We start from the raw sequence: 17,699 nt of genomic DNA, 5'->3' as shown, positions 1-17,699 counted from the left end.
GTCCCACAGGGATCACAGTCCAGTCCGGAAGCGATCACAGTCCAGCCCCACAGGGATCACAGTCCAGTCCCAATGGGATTACAGTCCTGTCCCACTGTGCGGGTGTCCAGTCCCACAAGGATCACAGTCCTGCCCACAGGGGTCAGAGTCCAGTGCCACAGGGGTTACAGTCCAGTTACACAATGATCACAGTCCAGACGAACAGGGATCACACTCCAGTCCAACATGGAACATAGTCAAGTCCCACATGGATCACAGTCCAGCGCCACAGGGTTTACAGTCCAGTACCACAGGGATAACAGTCCAATCCCACAGTGATCACAGTCCAGTCCCACAAGTTCACAGTCCAGTCCCACAGGGATAACAGTCGAATCCCACAGGGATCACAATCCAGTCCCGAAGGGATCACAGTCCGGTCATCAGAGGAATCTCAGTCCAGTCCCACAGGGATCAAAGTCCAGTCCCACAAGGATCACAGTCCAGTCCCACAGGGATCATAGTCCCGTCCCACAGGGATCACAGTCCAGTCCCACAGGGATCACATGTCCAGTCCCACAGGGATCACAGTCCTTTACCACAGGGATCACAATCCAGTCCCACAGGGGACACAGTCCAGTCGCACAGGGGTCACAGTCCAGTCCGACAGGGATCACAGTCCAGTCCAACAGGTGTCACAGTCCAGTCCCTAAGGGGTCACAGTCCAGTCCCACAGGGACACAGACCAGTCCCACAGGGATCACTGTCCAGTCCCACAGAGTTCACAGTCCAGTCCAACACGGGTTACGTCCATTCGCACACGTGTCACATTCCAGTCGCACAAGGGTCACAGTCCAGTCCCAATGGGTTCACAGTCTAGTCTCAAGGGGATCACAGTCCAGTCGCACAGAGTTCACAGTCCAGTCCCACAGGGATCACAGTCCATTCCCAAAGAGTTCACAGTCAAGTCCCACTGTGGTCACAGTCCTGTCCCACAGGTTCACAGTCCAGTCCCACAGGGGTCACAGTCCAGTCCCACAGGGGTCACAGTCCAGTCCCACAGAGGACACAGTCCAGTACCACAGATGTTACAGTCCAGTCCCACAGGGGTCACAGTCCAGTCCCACAGGGGTCACAGTCCAGTCCCACAGGCGTCATACTCCAGTACCACAGGGGTTACAGTCCAGTCCCACATGGATCACAATCCAGTCCAACAGGGATTACAGTCCAGTCCCACAGGGATCACAGTCCAGTCCCACAGGGATCACAGTCCAGTACCACAGAGCGGGTGTACAGTCCCACAGGGATCACAGTCCAGGTCTACACGGATCACAGACCTGCCCACAGGGGTCAGAGTCCAGTGCCATCGTGGTCAGATTCCAGTTCCACAGGGGTCAGAGTCCAGTGCCACAGGGGTCACAGTCCAGTGCCACAGGGAACACAGTCCAATCCCACATTGATCACCGTCCTGTCCCACAAGGATGTCATTCCGGTCCCACAGGAATCACAGTCAAGTCCAACAATGATCACAGTCCATTCCCACAGGGGTCACAGTGCAGTCCCACAGGGATCACAGTCCAGTCCCACAGGGATCAGAGTCCAGTCCGACAGGAATAACAGTCCACTCCCACAGGGATCACAGTCCAGTCCCGAAGCGATCACAGTCCAGTCCCACATGGATCACAGTCCAATCCCGAAGGGAAAACAGTCCAGTGCCACAGGGATCACAGTCCAGTTCCACAGGGGTCACAGTCCAGTCCCACAGGGATCACAGTCCAGTCCCACAGGGATCACAGTCCAGTCCGACAGGGATAACAGTCCAGTCCCACAGGGATCACAGTCCAGTCCCGAAGCGATCACAGTCCAGTCCCACATGGATCACAGTCCAGTCCCGAAGGGCTAACAGTCCAGTACCACAGGGAACACAGTCCAATCCCACATGATCACCGTCTTGCCCCACAAGGATCACAGTCCAGTCACACAGGGGTCACAGTGCAGTCACGCAAGGATCACAGTCCAGCCCCACAGGGATCAGAGTCCAGTCCTGTCCCACAGTGCGGGTGTCCAGTCCCACAAGGATCACAGTACTGCCACAGGGGTCAGAGCACAGTGCCACAGGGTTCACAGTCCAGTACACAGGGAACACAGTTTAATCCCACATTGATCCCCGTCCTGTCCCACAAGGATCTCATTCCTGTCCCACAGGGATCACAGTCCAGTCCAACATGGATCATAGTCAAGTCCCACATGGATCACAGTCCAGCGCCACAGGGTTTACAGTCCAGGCCCACTGGGGTCATATTCCTGTCTCACAGGGATCAAAGTCTAGTCTCACGGGGATCAATGTCCAGTCCCACAGGGATCACAGCCCTGCCCACAGTGGTCAGAGTCCAGTAACACAGTCGTCAGAGTCGAGTGCCACAGGGTTCACAGTCCAGTCACACAGGGAAGTCAGTCTAATCCCACATTGATCACCGTCCTGTCCCACAAGGATCTCATTCCCGTCCCACAGGGATCATATTTCAGTCCCACAGGGATCACAGTCCATTCCCAAAGAGATAAAAGTCTAGTCCCACAGGGATCACAGTCCAGACCCACAGGGATCAAAGTCCAGTCCCGAAAGAATGACAGTCCATTCCCACAGGGAAAACAGTTCAATCCCAAAGTGATCACTGTCCATTCCCACAAGTTCACAGTCCAGTCCCGCAGGGATAACAGTCCAATCCCACAGGGATCACAATCCAGTCCCGAAGGGATCACAGTCAAGTCATCAGAGGAATCTCAGTCCAGTCCCACAGGGATCAAAGTCCAGTCCCACAAGGATCACAGTCCAGTATCACAGGGATCATAGTCCCGTCCCACAGGGATCACAGTCCAGTCCCACAGGGATAACAGTCCAGTCCCACAGGGATCACAGTCCAGTCCCACAGGGATCACAGTTCTATCCCACAGGGATCACAGTCCAGTCCCAGAGGGATCACAATCCAGTCCCAAAGGGGACACAGTCCAGTCGCACAGGGTTCACAGTCCAATCCCACAGGGATCACAGTCCTATCCCACAGGGGTCACAGTCCAGTCCGACAGGGATCACAGTCCAGTCCGACAGGGATCGCAGTCCAGTCCAACAGGTGTCACAGTCCAGTCCCAGAGGGGTCACAGTCCAGTCTCCCTTGGGTCACAGTCGAGTCCCACAGGGATCACAGTCCAGTCCCACAGGGGTCACAGTCCAGTCCCACAGGGATCACTGTCCAGTCCCACAGACTTCACAGTCCAGTCCCACACGGGTTACGTCCATTCGCACACGTGTCACATTCCAGTCGCACAAAGGTCACAGGCCAGTCCCAATGGGGTCACAGTCTAGTCTCAAGGGGATCACAGTCCAGTCCCACAATGGTCACAGTCCTGTCCCACAGGTTCACAGTCCAGTCCCACAGTGGTCACAGTCCAGTCCCACAGGGGACACAGTCCAGTACCACAGAGGTTACAGTCCAGTCCCACAGGGTTCACAGTCCAGTGTAAAAGGGATCACAGTCCAATGCCACAGGGGTCACAGTCCAGTCCCACAGGGGTCACAGTCTTGTCCCACAGGATCACAGTCCAGTCCCACAGGGGTCACAGTCCAGTACCAAAGGAGTAACAGTCCAGTCCCACAGGGGTCAAAGTCCAGTCCCACAGGGGTCACAGTCCAGTCCCACAGGGGTCATACTCCAATACCACAGGGGTTACAGTCCAGTCCCACATGGATCACCATCCAGTCCAACAGGGATCACAGTCCACTCACACAGGGATCACAGTCCAGTCCCACAGGGATCACAGTCCAGTCCCACAGAGCGGGTGTACAGTCCCACAGGGATCACAGTCCAGTCCCACACGGATCACAGACCTGCCCACAGGGGTCAGAGTCCAGTGCCATCGTGGTCAGATTCCAGTGCCACAGGGGTCAGAGTCCAGTGCCACAGGGGTCACAGTCCAGTACCACAGAGAACACAGTCCAATCTCACATTGATCACCGTCCTGTCACTCAAGGATGTCATTCCGGTCCCACAGGTATCACAGTGCAGTCCCACAGGGATCACAGTCCAGTCCCACAGGGATCACAGTCCAGTCCGACATGAATAACAGTCCAGTCCCAGACGGATCACAGTCCAGTCCCGAAGCGATCACAGTCCAGTCCCACATGGATCACAGTCCAATCCCGAAGGGATAACAGTCCTGTCCCACAGGGATCACAGTCCAGTCCCACAGGGATCACAGTCCAGTTCCACAGGGGTCACAGTTCAATCCCACAGGGATCACAGTCCAGTCCCACAGGGATCACAGTCCACTCCGACAGGGATAACAGTCCAGTCCCACAGGGATCACAGTCCAGTCCCGAAGCGATCACAGTCCAGCCCCACAGGGATCACAGTCCAGTCCCAATGGGATTACAGTCCTGTCCCACTGTGCGGGTGTCCAGTCCCACAAGGATCACAGTCCTGCCCACAGGGGTCAGAGTCCAGTGCCACAGGGGTCATAATACAGTGCCATAGGGTTCACAGTCCAGTACACAGGGAACACAGTTTAATCCCACATTGATCACCGTCCTCTCCCACAGGAATCACAGTCCAGACGAACAGGGATCACAGTCCAATCCAACATGGATCATAGTCAAGTCCCACAGTGATCACAGTCCAGTCCCACAAGTTCACAGTCCAGTCCCACAGGGATAACAGTCCAATCCCACAGGGATCACAATCCAGTCCCGAAGGGATCACAGTCCAGTCATCAGAGGAATCTCAGTCCAGTCCCAAAGGGATCAAAGTCCAGTCCCACAAGGATCACAGTCCAGTCCCACAGGGATCATAGTCCCATCCCACAGGGATCACAGTCTTGTCCGACAGGGATCACATGTCCAGTCCCACAGGGATCACAGTCCTTTACCACAGGGGTCACAGTGCAGTCCCACAGGGGACACAGTCCAGTACCACAGGGGTGACAGTCCAGTCCCACAGGGGTCAAAGTCCAGTCCCACAGGGGTCACAGTCCAGTCCTACAGGGGTCATACTCCAGTACCACAGGGGTTACAGTCCAGTCCCACAAGGATCACAATCCAGTCCAACAGGGATCACAGTCCAGTCCCACAGCGATCACAGTCCAGTCCCACAGGGATCACAGTCCAGTCCCACAGAGCGGGTGTACAATCCCACAGGGATCACAGTCCAGGTGCACACGGATCACAGACCTGCCCACAGGGGTCAGAGTCCAGTGCCATCGCGGTCAGATTCCAGTTCCACATGGGTCAAAGTCCAGTGCCACAGGGGTCACAGTCCAGTGCCACAGGGAACACAGTCCAATCCCACATTGATCACCGTCCTGTTCCACAAGGATGTCATTCCGGTCCCACAGGTATCACAGTCAAGTCCAACAGTGATCACAGTCCATTCCCACAGGGGTCACAGTCCAGTCCCACAGGGATCACAGTCCAGTCCCACAGGGATCACAGTCCAGTCCCGAAGCGATCACAGTCCAGTCCCACATGGATCACAGTCCAATCCCGAAGGGATAACAGTCCACTGCCACAGGGATCACAGTCTAGTCCCACAGGGATCACAGTCCAGTTCCACAGGGGTCACAGTCCACTCCCACAGGGATCACAGTCCAGTCCCACAGGGATCACAGTCCAGTCCGACAGGGATAACAGTCCAGTACCACAGGGATCATATTTCAGTCCCGAAGCGATCACAGTCCAGTCCCACATGGATCGCAGTCCAGTCCCGAAGGGATAACAGTCCAGTGCCACAGGGAACACAGTCCAATCCCACAAGATCACCGTCTTGCCCAACAAGTATCACAGTTCAGTCACACAGGGGTCACAGTGCCGTCACGCAAGGATCACAGTCCAGTCCCACAGGGATCACAGTCCAGTCCCAATGGGATTATAGTCCTGTCCCACTGTGCGGGTGTCCAGTCCCACAAGGATCACAGTCCTGCCCACAGGGGTGAGAGTCCAGTGCCACAGGGGTCAGAGTACAGTGCCACAGGGTTCATAGTCCAGTACACAGGGAACACAGTTTAATCCCACATTTATCACCGTCCTGTCCCACAAGGATCTTATTCCTGTCCCACACGAATCACAGTCCAGTCCCACAGGGGTTACAATCCAGTCCCACAATGATCACAGTCCAGACGAACAGGGATCACAGTCCAGTCCAACATGGATCATAGTTAAGTCCCACATGGATCACAATCCAGCGCCAGAGGGTTTAAAGTCCAGGCCCACTGGGGTCACATTCCCGTCTCACAGGGATCACAGTCCAGTCCCACAGTGATCACCGTCCTGTCCCACAAGGATCTCATTCCTGTCCCACAGGGATCATATTTCAGTCCCACAGGGATAACAGTCCATTCCCAAAGAGATCAAAGTCCAGTCCCACAGGGATCACAGTCCTGTCCCACATGGATCACAGTCCGGTCCCGAAAGAATCACAGTCCACTCCCACACGGATCAAAGTCCAGTCCCGAAGTGATCACAGTCCAGTCCCACAGGGATCACAGTCCAGTCCCACAGGTTAACAGTCCAGTCCCACAGGGATAACAGTCCAATCACACAGTGATCACAGTCCAGTCCCACAAGTTCACAGTCCAGTCCACAGGGATTACAGTCCAATCCCGCAGGGATCACAATCCAGTCCCGAAGGGATCACAGTCCAGTCATCAGAGGAATCTCAGTCCTGTCCCACAGGGATCAAATTCCAGTCCCACAAGGATCACAGTCCAGTTCCACAGGGATCATAATCCCGTCCCACAGGGATCACAGTCCAGTCCCACAGGGATCACATGTCTAGTCCCACAGGGATCACAGTCCTTTAACACAGGGATCACAATCCAGTCCCACAGGGGACACAGTCCAGTCGAACAGGGTTCACAGTCCAGTCCCACAGGGATCACAGTCCTATCCCACAGGGGTCACAGTCCAGTCCGACAGGGATCACAGTTCAGTCCAACAGGTGTCACAGTCCAGTCCCAGAGGGGTCACAGTCCAGTCTCCCAGGGGTCAGAGTCCAGTCCCACAGTGATCACAGTCCAGTCCCACAGGGGTCACAGACCAGTCCCACAGAGATCACTGTCCAGTCCTACAGAGTTCACAGTCCAGTCCCACAATGGTCACAGTCCTGTCCCACAGGTTCACAGTCCAGTCCCACAGGGGTCACAGTCCAGTCCCGCAGGGGTCACAGTCCAGTCCCACAGGGGACACAGTTCAGTACCACAGAGGTTACAGTCCAGTCCCACAGGGGTCACAGTCCAGTGCAACAGGGATCACAGTCCAATGCCACAGGGATCACAGTCCAGTCCCACAGGGGTCACAGTCCCGTCCCACAGAGTTCACAGTCCAGTCCCACACTGGATACGTCCATTCGCACACGTGTCACATTCCAGTCGCACAAGGGTCACAGTCCAGTCCCAATGGGGTCACAGTCCAGTCCCACAGGGTTCACAGTCTCGTCCCACAGGGGTCACAGTCCAGTCCCACAGGGATCACTGTCCAGTTCCACAGAGTTCACAGTGCAGTCCCACAGGGGACACAGTCCAGTCCCACAGGGGTCACAGTCCAGTCCAACAGGGATCACAGTCCAGTCCCACAGGGATCACAGTCCAGTCCCACAGGGATCACAGTCCAGTCCCACAGGGGTCACAGTCCAGTCCAACAGGGATCACAGTCCAGTCCCACAGGGATCACAGTCCAGTCCCACAGGGGTCACAGTCCAGTCCAACAGGGATCACAGTCCAGTCCAACAGGGATCACAGTCCAGTCCCACAGGGATCACAGTCCAGTCCCACACGGATCAGAGACCTGCCCACAGGGGTCAGAGTCCAGTGCCATCGTGGTCAGATTCCAGTGCCACAGGGGTCAGAGTCCAGTGCCACAGGGGTCACAGTCCAGTACCACAGGAAACACATTCCAGTGCCACAGGGGTCAGAGTCCAGTGCCACAGGGGTCACAGTCCAGTACCACAGGAAACACAGTCCAATCCCACATTGATCACCGTCCTGTCCCACAAGGATGTCATTCCGGTCCCACAGGTATCACAGTGCAGTACCACAGGGATCGCAGTCCAGTCCCACAGGGATCACAGTCCAGTCCGACAGGAATAACAGTCCAGTCCCACAGGGATCACAGTCCAGTCCCGAAGCGATCATAGTCCAGTCCCACATGGATCACAGTCCAATCCCGAAGGGATAACAGTCCAGTGCCACAGGGATCACAGTCCAGTCCCACAGGGATCACAGTCCAGTCCCAAAGGGATCACAGTCCAGTTCCACAGGGGTCACAGTCCAGTCCCACAGGGATCACAGTCCAGTCCCACAGGGATAACAGTCCAGTCCCACAAGGATCACAGTCCAGTCCCACAGGGATCATAGTCCCGTCCCACAGGGATCACCATCTTGTCCCACAGGGATCACATGTCCAGTCCCACAGGCATCACAGTCCTTTACCACAGGGGTCACAGTGCAGTCCCACAGGGGACACAGTCCAGTACCACAGGGGTGACAGTCCAGTCCCACAGGGGTCACAGTCCAGTCCCATAGGGGTCATACTCCAGTACCACAGGGGTTACAGTCCAGTCCCAAATGGATCACAATCCAGTCCAACAGGGATCACAGTTCAGTCCCACAGGGATCACAGTCCAGTCCCACAGGGATCACAGTCCAGTCCCACAGAGCGGGTTTGCAGTCCCACAGGGATCACAGTCCAGGTCCACACGGATCACAGACCTGCCCACAGGGGTCAGAGTCCAGTGCCATCGTGGTCAGATTCCAGTTCCACAGGGGTCAGAGTCCAGTGCCACAGGGGTCACAGTCCAGTGCCACAGGAAACACAGTCCAATCCCACATTGATCACCGTCCTGTTCCACAAGGATGTCATTCCGGTCCCACAGGTATCACAGTCAAGTCCAACAGTGATCACAGTCCATTCCCACAGGGGTCACAGTCCAGTCCCACAGGGATCACAGTCCAGTCCCACAGGGATCACAGTCCAGTCCGACAGGAATAACAGTACAGTCCGACAGGGATCACAGTCCAGTCCCGAAGCGATCATAGTCCAGTCCCACATGGATCACAGTTCAATCCCGAAGGGATAACAGTCCAGTGCCACAGGGATCACAGTCTAGTCCCACAGGGATCACAGTCCAGTTCCACAGGGGTCACAGTCCAGTCCCACAGGGATCACAGTCCAGTCCCACAGGGATCACAGTCCAGTCCGACAGGGATAACAGTCCAGTACCACAGGGATCATATTTCGGTCCCGAAGCGATCACAGTCCAGTCCCACATGGATCACAGTCCAGTCCCGAAGGGATAACAATCCAGTGCCACAGAGAACACAGTCCAATCCCACATGATCACCGTCTTGCCCCACAAGTATCACAGTCCAGTCCTGTCCCACTGTGCGGGTGTCCAGTCCCACAAGGATCACAGTCCTGCCCACAGAGGTCAGAGTCCAGTGCCACAGGGTTCACAGTCCAGTACGCAGGGAACACAGTTTAATCCCACATTGATCACCGTCCTGTCCCACAACGATTTCATTCCTGTCCCAGAGGAATCACAGTCCAGTCCAACAGTGATCACAGGCCATTCCCACAGGGGTCACAGTCCAGTACGCAGGGAACACAGTTTAATCCCACATTGATCACCGTCCTGTCCCACAAGGATCTCATTCCTGTCCCACAGGAATCACAGTCCAGTCCCACAGGGGTTACAATCCAGTCCCACAATGATCACAGTCCAGACGAACAGGGATCACAGTCCAGTCCAACATGGATCATAGTTAAGTCCCACATGGATTACAGTCCAGCGCCACAGGGTTTAAAGTCCAGGCCCACTGGGGTCACATTCCTGTCTCACAGGGATCACAGTCCAGTCCCACAGTGATCACCGTCCTGTCCCACAAGGATCTCATTCCTGTCCCACAGGGATCATATTTCAGTCCCACAGGGATAACAGTCCATTCCCAAAGAGATCAAAGTCCAGTCCCACAGGGATCACAGTCCTGTCCCACATGGATCACAGTCCAGTCCCGAAAGAATCACAGTCCACTCCCACACGGATCAAAGTCCAGTCCCGAAGTGATCACAGTCCAGTCCCACAGGGATCACAGTCCAGTCCCACAGGTTCACAGTCCAGTCCCACAGGGATAACAGTCCAATCACACAGTGATCACAGTCCAGTCCCACAAGTTCACAGTCCAGTCCACAGGGATTACAGTCCAATCCCGCAGGGATCACAATCCAGTCCCGAAGGGATCACAGTCCAGTCATCAGAGGAATCTCAGTCCTGTCCCACAGGGATCAAATTCCAGTCCCACAAGGATCACAGTCCAGTTCCACAGGGATCATAATCCCGTCCCACAGGGATCACAGTCCAGTCCCACAGGGATCACATGTCCAGTCCCACAGGGATCACAGTCCTTTACCACAGGGATCACAATCCAGTCCCACAGGGGACACAGTCCAGTCGCACAGGGTTCACAGTCCAGTCCCACAGGGATCACAGTCCTATCCCACAGGGGTCACAGTCCAGTCCGACAGGGATCACAGTTCAGTCCAACAGGTGTCACAGTCCAGTCCCAGAGGGGTCACAGTCCAGTCTCCCAGGGGTCACAGTCCAGTCCCACAGTGATCACAGTCCAGTCCCACAGGGTTCACAGACCAGTCCCACAGGGATCACTGTCCAGTCCTACAGAGTTCACAGTCCAGTCCCACAATGGTCACAGTCCTGTCCCACAGGTTCACAGTCCAGTCCCACAGGGGTCACAGTCCAGTCCCGCAGGGGTCACAGTCCAGTCCCACAGGGGACACAGTCCAGTACCACAGAGGTTACAGTCCAGTCCCACAGGGGTCACAGTCCAGTGCAACAGGCATCACAGTCAAATGCCACAGGGATCACAGTCCAGTCCCACAGGGGTCACAGTCCCGTCCCACAGAGTTCACAGTCCAGTCCCACACTGGATACGTCCATTCGCACACGGGTCAGATTCCAGTCGCACAAGGGTCACAGTCCAGTCCCAATGGGGTCACAGTCCAGTCCCACAGGGTTCACAGTCTCGTCCCACAGGAGTCACAGTCCAGTCCCACAGGGATCACTGTCCAGTTCCACAGAGTTCACAGTCCAGTCCCACAGGGGTCACAGTCTTGTCCCACAGGATCACAGTCCAGTCCCACAGGGGTCACAGTCCAGTCCCACAGGGGCCACAGTGCAGTCCCACAGGGGACACAGTCCAGTCCCACAGGGGTCACAGTCCAGTCCAACAGGGATCACAGTCCAGTACCACAGGAATCACAGTCCAGTCCCACAGGGATCACAGTCCAGTCCCACAGGGATCACAGTCCAGTCCCACAGGTATCACAGTCCAGTCCCACAGGGATCACAGTCCAGTCCCACAGGGGTCACAGTCCAGTCCAACAGGGATCACAGTCCAGTCCCACAGGAATCACAGTCCAGTCCCACAGGGGTCACAGTCCAGTCCAACAGGGGTCACAGTCCAGTCCAACAGGGATCACAGTCCAGTCCCACAGGGATCACAGTCCAGTCCCACACGGATCACAGACCTGCCCACAGGGGTCAGATTCCAGTGCCATCGTGGTCAGATTCCAGTGCCACAGGGGTCAGAGTCCAGTTCCACAGGGGTCACAGTCCAGTACCACAGGAAACACAGTCCAATCCCACATTGATCACCGTCCTGTCCCACAAGGATGTCATTCCGGTCCCACAGGTATCACAGTGCAGTACCACAGGGATCGCAGTCCAGTCCCACAGGGATCACAGTCCAGTCCGACAGGAATAACAGTCCAGTCCCACAGGGATCACAGTCCAGTCCCGAAGCGATCATAGTCCAGTCCCACATGGATCACAGTCCAATCCCGAAGGGATAACAGTCCAGTGCCACAGGGATCACAGTCCAGTCCCACAGGGATCACAGTCCAGTCCCAAAGGGATCACAGTCCAGTTCCACAGGGGTCACAGTCCAGTCCCACAGGGATCACAGTCCAATCCCACAGGGATAACAGTCCAGTCCCACAAGGATCACAGTCCAGTCCCACAGGAATCATAGTCCCGTCCCACAGGGATCACCATCTTGTCCCACAGGGATCACATGTCCAGTCCCACAGGCATCACAGTCCTTTACCACAGGGGTCACAGTGCAGTCCCACAGGGGACACAGTCCAGTACCACAGGGGTGACAGTCCAGTCCCACAGGGGTCACAGTCCAGTCCCATAGGAGTCATACTCCAGTACCACAGGGGTTACAGTCCAGTCCCAAATGGATCACAATCCAGTCCAACAGGGATCACAGTTCAGTCCCACAGGGATCACAGTCCAGTCCCACAGGGATCACAGTCCAGTCCCACAGAGCGGGTTTGCAGTCCCACAGGGATCACAGTCCAGGTCCACACGGATCACAGACCTGCCCACAGGGGTCAGAGTCCAGTGCCATCGTGGTCATATTCCAGTTCCACAGGGGTCAGAGTCCAGTGCCACAGGGGTCACAGTCCAGTGCCACAGGAAACACAGTCCAATCCCACATTGATCACCGTCCTGTTCCACAAGGATGTCATTCCGGTCCCACAGGTATCACAGTCAAGTCCAACAGTGATCACAGTCCATTCCCACAGGGGTCACAGTCCAGTCCCACAGGGATCACAGTCCAGTCCCACAGGGATCACAGTCCAGTCCGACAGGAATAACAGTACAGTCCGACAGGGATCACAGTCCAGTCCCGAAGCGGTCATAGTCCAGTCCCACATGGATCACAGTCCAATCCCGAAGGGATAACAGTCCAGTGCCACAGGGATCACAGTCTAGTCCCACAGGGATCACAGTCCAGTTCCACAGGGGTCACAGTCCAGTCCCACAGGGATCACAGTCCAGTCCCACAGTGATCACAGTCCAGTCCGACAGGGATAACAGTCCAGTACCACAGGGATCATATTTTAGTCCCGAAGCGATCACAGTCCAGTCCCACATGGATCACAGTCCAGTCCCGAAGGGATAACAGTCCAGTGCCACAGGGAACACAGTCCAATCCCACATGATCACCGTCTTGCCCCACAAGTATCACAGTTCAGTCACACAGGGGTCACAGTGCACTCACGCAAGGATCACAATCCAGCCCCACAGGGATCACAGTCCAGTCCTGTCCCACTGTGCGGGTGTCCAGTCCCACAAGGATCACAGTCCTGCCCACAGAGGTCAGAGTCCAGTGCCACTAGGGTCAGAGTACAGTGCCACAGGGTTCACAGTCCAGTACACAGGGAACACAGTTTAATCCCACATTGATCACCGTCCTGTCCCACAAGGATCTCATTCCTGTCCCACAGGAATCACAGTCCAGTCCCACAGAGGTGACAGTCCAGTCCCACAGGGGTCACAGTCCAGTACCACAGGGATCACAGTCCAGTCCCACAGGGATCACAGTCCAGTTCCACAGGGGTCACAGTCTAGTGCTACAGGGATCACAGTCCAGTCCCACAGGGATCACAGTCCAGTCCGACAGTGATAACAGTCCAATCGCACAGGGATCACAGTCCAGTCCCGAAGCGATCACAGTCCAGTCCCACATGGATCACAGTCCAGTCCCGAAGGGATAACAGTCCAGTGCCACAGGGAACACAGTCCAATCCCACATGATCACCGTCTTGCCCCACAAGGATCACAGTCCAGTCACACAGGGGTCACAGTGCAGTCACGCAAGGATCACAGTCCAGTCCCACAGGGATCACACTACAGTCCCAATGGGATTACAGTCCTGTCCCACTGTGCGGGTGTCCAGTCCCACAAGGATCACAGTCCTGCCCACAGGGGTGAGAGTCCAGTGCCACAGGGGTCAGAGTTCAGTGCCACAGGGTTCAGAGTCCAGTACACAGGGAACACAGTTTAATCCCACATTGATCACCGTCCTGTCCCACAAGGATCTCATTCCTGTCCCACAGGAATCACAGTCCAGTCCCACAGAGGTTACAGTCCAGTCCCACAAAGATCACAGTCCAGACGAACAGGGATCACAGTCCAGTCCAACATGGATCATAGTTAAGTCCCACATGGATCACAGTCCAGCGCCACAGGGTTTAAAGTCCAGGCCCACTGGGGTCAAATTCCTGTCTCACAGGGCTCACAGTCCAGTCCCACAGTGATCACCGTCCTGTCCCACAAGGATCTTATTCCTGTCCCACAGGGATCATATTTCAGTCCAACAGGGATCACAGTCCATTCCCAAAGAGATCAAAGTCCAGTCCCACAGGGATCACAGTCCTGTCCCACAGGGATCACAGTCCAGTCCCGAAAGAATCACAGTCCAGACCCACACGGATCAAAGTCCAGTCCCGAAGGGATCACAGTCCAGTCCCACAGGGATCACAGTCCAGTCCCACAGGTTCACAGTCCAGTCCCACAGGGATAACAGTCCAATCCAACAGTGATCACACTCCAGTCCCACAAGTTCACAGTCCAGTCCACAGGGATAACAGTCCAATCCCACAGGGATCACAATCCAGTCCCGAAGGGAACACAGTCCAGTCATCAGATGAATCTCAGTCCAGTCCCACAGGGATCAAAGTCCAGTCCCACAAGGATCACAGTCCAGTCCCACAGGGATCATAGTCCCGTCCCACAGGGATCACAGTGCAGTCCCACAGGGATCACATGTCCAGTCCCACAGGGATCACAGTCCTTTACCACAGGGATCACAATCCAGTCCCACAGGGGACACAGTCTAGTCGCACAGGGTTCACAGTCCAGTCCCACAGGGATCACAGTCCTATCCCACAAGGATCTTATTCCTGTCCCACAGGGATCATATTTCAGTCCCACAGGGATCACAGTCTATTCCCAAAGAGATCAAAGTCCAGTCCCACAGGGATCACAGTCCTGTCCCACAGGGATCACAGTCCAGTCCCGAAAGAATCACAGTCCAGACCCACACGGATCAAAGTCCAGTCCCGAAGGGATCACAGTCCAGTCCCACAGGGATCACAGTCTAGTCCCACAGGTTCACAGTCCAGTCCCACAGGGATAACAGTCCAATCCAACAGTGATCACACTCCAGTCCCACAAGTTCACAGTCCAGTCCACAGGGATAACAGTCCAATCCCACAGGGATCACAATCCAGTCCCGAAGGGAACACAGTCCAGTCATCAGAGGAATCTCAGTCCAGTCCCACAGGGATCAAAGTCCAGTCCCACAAGGATCACAGTCCAGTCCCACAGGGATCATAGTCCCGTCCCATAGGGATCACAGTGCAGTCCCACAGGGATCACATGTCCAGTCCCACAGGGATCACAGTCCTTTACCACAGGGATCACAATCCAGTCCCACAGGGGACACAGTCTAGTCGCACAGGGTTCACAGTCCAGTCCCACAGGGATCACAGTCCTATCCCACAGGGGTCACAGTCCAGTCCGACAGGGATTACAGTCCAGTCCAACAGGTGTCACAGTCCAGTCCCACAGAGTTCACAGTCCAGTCCCACACGCGTTACGTCCATTCGCACACATGTCACATTCCAGTCGCACAAGGGTCACAGTCCAGTCCCAATGGGGTCACAGTCCAGTCCCACAGGGATCACATTCCAGTCCCACAGGGGTCACAGTCCCGTCCCACAGAGTTCACAGTCCAGTCCCACACGGGTTACGTCCATTCGCACACGTGTCACATTCCAGTCGCACAAGGCTCACAGTCCAGTCCCACAGGGATCACTGTCCAGTTCCACAGAGTTCACAGTCCAGTCCCACAGGGGTCACAGTCCAGTCCCACAGGGATCACTGTCCAGTTCCACAGAGTTCACAGTCCAGTCCCACAGGATCACAGTCCAGTCCCACAGGGGTCACAGTCCAGCCCCACAGGGGTCACAGTGCAGTCCCACAGGGGACACAGTCCAGTACCACAGGGGTGACAGTCCAGTCCCACAGGGGTCAAAGTCCAGTCCCACAGGGGTCACAGTCCAGTCCCACAGGAGTCATACTCCAGTACCACAGGGGTTACAATCCAGTCACACATGGATCACAATCCAGTCCAACAGGGATCACACTCCAGTCCCACAGGGATCACAGTCCAGTCCCACAGGGATCAAAGTCCAGTCCCACAGAGCGGGTGTACAGTCCCACAGGGATCACAGTCCAGTCCCACACGGATCACAGACCTGCCTACAGAGGTCAGAGACCAGTGGCATCCTGGTCAGATTCCAGTGCCACAGGGGTCAGAGTCCAGTGCCACAGGGGTCACAGTCCAGTGCCACAGGGAACACAGTCCAATCCCACATTGATCACCGTCCTGTCCCACAAGGATGTCATTCCGGTCCCACAGGTATCACAGTCAAGTCCAACAGTGATCCCAGTCCATTCCCACAGGGGTCAGAGTGCAGTCCCACAGGGATCACAGTCCAGTCCCACAGGGATCACAGTCCAGTCCGACAGGAATAACAGTCCAATCCCGAAGGGATAACAGTCCAGTGCCACAGGGATCACAGTCCAGTCCCACGGGGATCACAGTCCAGTCCCACAGGGATCACAGACCAGTTCCACAGGGGTCACAGTCCAGTCCCACAGGGATCACAGTCCAGTCCCACAGGGATCACAGTCCAGTCCCACAGGGATCACAGTCCAGTCCCACAGAGCGGGTGTACAGTCCCGCAGGGATCACAGTCCAGTCCCACACGGATCACAGACCTGTCCACAGGGGTCAGAGTCCAGTGCCATCGTGGTCAGATTCCAGTGCCACAGGGTTCAGAGTCCAGTGCCACAGGGGTCACAGTCCAGTGCCACAGGGATCACAGTCCAGTCCGACAGGAATAACAGTCCAGTCCCACAGGGTTCACAGTCCAGTCCCGAAGCGATCACAGTCCAGTCCCACATGGATCACAGTCCAATCCCGAAGGAATAACAGTCCAGTGCCACAGGGATCACAGTCCAGTTCCACAGGGGTTACAGTCCAGTCCCACAATGATCACAGTCCAGACGAACAGGGATCACACTCCAGTCCAACATGGAACATAGTCAAGTCCCACATGGATCACATTCCAGCGCCACAGGGTTTACAGTCCAGTCCCACAGGGATAACAGTCCAATCCCACAGTGATCACAGTCCAGTCCCACAAGTTCACAGTCCAGTCCCACAGCGATAACAGTCCAATCCCACAGGGATCACAATCCATTCCCGAAGGGATCACAGTCCAGTCATCAGAGGAATCTCAGTCCAGTCCCACAGGGATCAAATTCCAGTCCCACAAGGATCACAGTCCAGTCCCACAGGGATCATAGTCCCGTCCCACAGGGATCAAAGTCCAGTTCCACAGGGATCACATGTCCAGTCCCACAGGGATCACAGTCCTTTACCACAGGGATCACAATCCAGTCCCACAGGGGACACAGTCCAGTCGCACAGGGTTCACAGTCCAGTCCCACAGGGATCACAGTCCTATCCCACAGGGGTCACAGTCCAGTCCGACAGGGATCACAGTCCAGTCCAACAGGTGTCACAGTCCAGTCCCAGAGGTGTCACAGTCCAGTCTCCCAGGGGTCATAGGCCAGTCCCACAGTGATCACAGTCCAGTCCCACAGGGACACAGACCAGTCCCACAGGGATCAGTGTCCAGTCCCACTGAGTTCACAGTCCAGTCCCACACGGGTTACGTCCATTCGCACACGTGTCACATTCCAGTCGCACAAGGGTCACAGTCCAGTCCCAATGGG

This window comes from Pristiophorus japonicus, unplaced genomic scaffold, assembly GCF_044704955.1.
Source record: "Pristiophorus japonicus isolate sPriJap1 unplaced genomic scaffold, sPriJap1.hap1 HAP1_SCAFFOLD_125, whole genome shotgun sequence".
Taxonomy (NCBI): domain Eukaryota; kingdom Metazoa; phylum Chordata; class Chondrichthyes; family Pristiophoridae; genus Pristiophorus; species Pristiophorus japonicus.
Note: the sequence above shows the minus strand (reverse complement) of the source record.